Below are 4,004 nucleotides of genomic sequence, written 5' to 3' on the forward strand. Positions count from 1 at the left end.
GCCTCCCAAGTAGCTGGGACCACAGGCGCCCGCCACAACGCCCGGCTATTTTTTGGTTGCAGCCGTCATTGTTGTTTGGCGGTCCGGGCTGGGGATTCGAACCCGCCACCTTAGGTGTACATGGCTGGCGCCTTAGCCGGTTGAGCTATAGGTGCCGAGCTGGAAATTCTTTTTCTTTATATTTTCTGAGCTATTTTGTCTTTCAGTGTTTGTTCCCTTATGCCTCAAGTGATTCCTGAGTGTCCCACGTGGAACTATGAACAATCACCGCTAAGGATGGAAAATACCTAGAAAAATGTCTGTCTTCCACCTTTGCTGAGGAAAAATGAACACACCATTCAGTCACAACACATTGTGAAATCAGCTGCATTAACTTCCCCCTCCGCTTAAATCCAGACGCCCATCTGACCTCAGCCTGGGCATCTTCCTTGCTTTCTTTGGATACTATGCTTTGTCTTCTGCTTTGTCTCTTTCCACTTCTATCTTTCCCTCACTCACTACCTACTCTCTGCTCTTTGTAATGGCTTCCACCTGCTCTCTAATATAAAATAACCTTACACTTTTGTACCCTAATCTTGACCTAAAGAAATTCTTCTGTCACCCTATGTGCAGGATCCAGTGAGAAAGTGAGCTTTTTTCACACCTCTTTATTTTTTTCTGAGACAGAGCCTCAAGCTGTCCCCCTGGGTAGAGTGCCGTGGCATCACAGCTTACAGCAACCTCCAACTCTTGGGCTCAAGCAAGTCTGCTGCCTCAGCTTCCCAAGTAGCTGGGACCACAGGCGCCTGCCACAATGCCTGGCTATTTTTTGGTTGCAGCTGTCATTGCTGTTTTGGCTGGCCCAGGCTGGATTTGAACCCACCACCTTAGATGTATGTGGCTGGCACCTTAACCACTTGAGCCACAGGCGTGGAGCCTTTTCACACCTCTTGAAAGCACATGTAGTGAGAAGAAGAGGGAGTCAGCTGGGATAAAGCCTAGAGGACTCACAGACCCACAGACAGTCTGGTGGTTTAGATCCCACGTGACCTTCCCAACTGTCTCTCATTCTTATTGTTTCTTAAATTTAGCTTCCACTCTAAAGATGCCCATCTTGAATAGTTGGGGATCTTAACTTTTAAATTAAAAATGTCATAAACTGTCACCATGTTGTGACATATTATTTAAAATAAGGCACATGTGCAGCTCCCACAAGGTAAAGACGAGTGCCAGCGAGGCCCTGGGCCCTAGACACTGGCTGCGGTGATGGCCATGGCTGTATGGCTGGCTGGGAGATAGCCCGCCTGTGGTCCCAGTGGTCTGAGCACCCTCGGCAGTCACACTCCTGGGCCTTCCTGGTCCTCTAGGGCCCCTGTGCCCAACTTGTCCATCAGCCCCCTTCCCTCTCATGCAACTCCAGCAACAAAGAAAAGTAGTGGGAGAAAGAGCTATGATGCTGGGTGGCCCGTCCCACCTCACTGAGGAAGGAGGAATACAGTTATGGCCACCCAGGTAATGGGGCAGTTTTCTGGAGGAAAAGGGCTATTCACTGGGAGCAGCAGCATTGGCATGGCATTGTCTAACGACCTGAATGACGCACACAACCTCTCCAAAGCTGAGATGGACGCACCTCATCCATCATGCTGGTAAATGTGGCTTTAACTAGGGGAGTAAATGGCAGCTGCTGCGATTACCTCCGCCATAGCCCAGGGGTGAATTTCTCCTGGGTCAAGAATCTCAGCCCACCTGTACTCAAGGTGGAATAAAGGCCACGTTAACTGCATGAATTGGATCTCCCCTTTTCTTTCATCTTGCCCCTTGTAATGATTTTATCTTTGGGTCCAGAACTTTTCATTAAATATAACATTTTAGCCATTTTTGTCATACCAACAGTAGCTATTAGACTCAATCTGAAAATCAGTCCATTGGCCTGTGCCATCATCAAGGCCCTTAATGCAACTTCTCAAGCCATAAACATTCTGAGCATTGAATTAAAACAAGTATGAGAAGCTATACTAAAAAATCCAGCAGCCATTATTGATTATGAAAAAACCATCATAAGTGGCAAAACTTTAAAATGTATATACTGCTTCAATTTATCGAATAGTTCCCAACTCATTAAAAACAAGTAAACATGTATAAAAGATATAGTCAAAATAAACAACAAACAAGATTTTTCAGAATATCCAATACTTCCTATTTAAAGAACTGTCATAATTATCCAACATTACCTAAGTCTGTACCTTTAGAGTCATTCCTATGTTATATATTATAAGCTTCTTAATATGTTACAAAATGCAATGTATACCATTCATATGTACCCACTGTTTCACAGATTTCTTTTTCGTTTTCTTAATTTTATTTTAGACAGAGTCTCACTTTGTTACCATCTGTAGACTGCCTAGTGTCATAGCTCACAGCAACCTCAAACTCTTGGGCTTAAGTGATTCTCTTGCCTTGGACTCCGAAGTAGCTGGGACTACAGGTGTCGGTTACAACGGCCAGGCTATTATTGTTTTTTTAAAGAGTGGAGGTGTAGCTCTGGCTCAGGCTGGTCTCAAAGTCACAAGCTCAGCCAATCCAACTGCCTCAGCCTCCTAGAGTGCTAGAATTCTAGGTCTGAGCCACTGTGCTCAGCCATGTTTCACAAATTTCTTTTTCTTTTTTTTTTTTTTGGAGTTTTTGGCCAGGGCTGGGTTTGAACCCACCACCTCCGGCATATGGGGCTGATGCCCTACTTCTCTGAGCCACAGGTGCCACCCCACAAATTTCTAAAACAAAATTAACCAGCACAGTCCACATGTCAGTTTAACTAACCATAAGAAATTGAAAATTATTTTCATTTTAAATCAATTTCATAGATGTGAAAATAAAATAATTAAAAGTAGAGATTGGCCCAGCTCCTGTGCCTCAAGCGGCTAAGGTGCCAGCCACATACACCTAAGGTGGTGGGTTCAAATCCCCAGCCCGGACCCGCCAAACAACAATGATGGCTGCAATCAAAAAATATCCAGGTGTTGTGGCGGGCACCTGTGGTCCTAGCTACTTGGGAGGTGGAGGCAAGAGACTTGCTTGAGCCCAGGAGTTGGGGGTTTCTGTGAGCTGTGATGCCACGGCACTCTACCCAGAGGGACAGCTTGAGGTTATGTCTCAAAAAAAATAAAAAATAAAAAATAAGTAGAGACTGTGTTAGACACAGACACCCCCACAACTTTTCTTACCTATATCTGAACTGAGAATTTACTTTAAAACATAAGAAGAGTAAGTCAGTCAAACAGGCCAAACCGGAAATAGGGAATAAAGATAATAATCTTGAAAAAGAAACAAAATGAGGAAGTAATGAGGCACTACAGAACAAGTTAATAGCATGTTTAATGATGCTTTATTGATGATGATGTTTGATTGGTTTTAAATTGTTATATGTATTTAACTTGCCTACACGTTGTTAATCATATGAGTATATTTCTAGTATAATTGTGAAATTATTCCTTATATATAGGTGAAAAGGCCTATATGCCTCTGGCCAAAAAAGCTGTTTAAGAGAGAGTGATGAAACGACTTTGCGCAGGCATACTTGTGAAAAACTGAGGCAGAATCCCACGTGGCCAGGTTGGTTGTGGGCGTAAAAACCCCCTGACTTAAGGCCCACATGGGAGCAGAGGTTTGCAAACAAATTTCTGTGTGTCCTAGAAATTTCTTAACTATGCCTTGTTTAAAGTTTAAAGTAACTGCCCCCAAACAGTGAGGTCAGTAGGACGGATCTTTCTCCTCCAGAGCCTCAGGCTTCATCAGATAAGAACAAAGAAGTTATGGCTGACAACATGTTCTCCATTAAGTTATGTTAAACTGGATTATGTAGAAAGGTTTATATTAAAAGGTTTATGTGGGTTATCAGATTACTAGGGAGAAGCTGCTCAGGAGGTAGTCACAAGATGTTTATTCATGTACAGAGGGAAGTCATTGATATCCAGTGCGCATGTACAGAGGGATTGGAATGAGTATTAATAGGTCATTGATGTCCAGTG

At 43.5% G+C, this 4,004-nt stretch overlaps 1 pseudogene; it reads left to right on the forward strand.

Annotated features, from left to right (window-relative positions):
• The first annotated feature begins 1,479 nt into the window (after positions 1-1,479).
• Positions 1,480-4,004, forward strand: part of LOC105888381 — a 92,813-nt pseudogene continuing 90,288 nt past the window's right edge.

Source organism: Otolemur garnettii, unplaced genomic scaffold (genome assembly GCF_000181295.1).
Source record: "Otolemur garnettii isolate 467f Iridium unplaced genomic scaffold, OtoGar3 scaffold00335, whole genome shotgun sequence".
Lineage (NCBI taxonomy): Eukaryota > Metazoa > Chordata > Mammalia > Primates > Galagidae > Otolemur > Otolemur garnettii.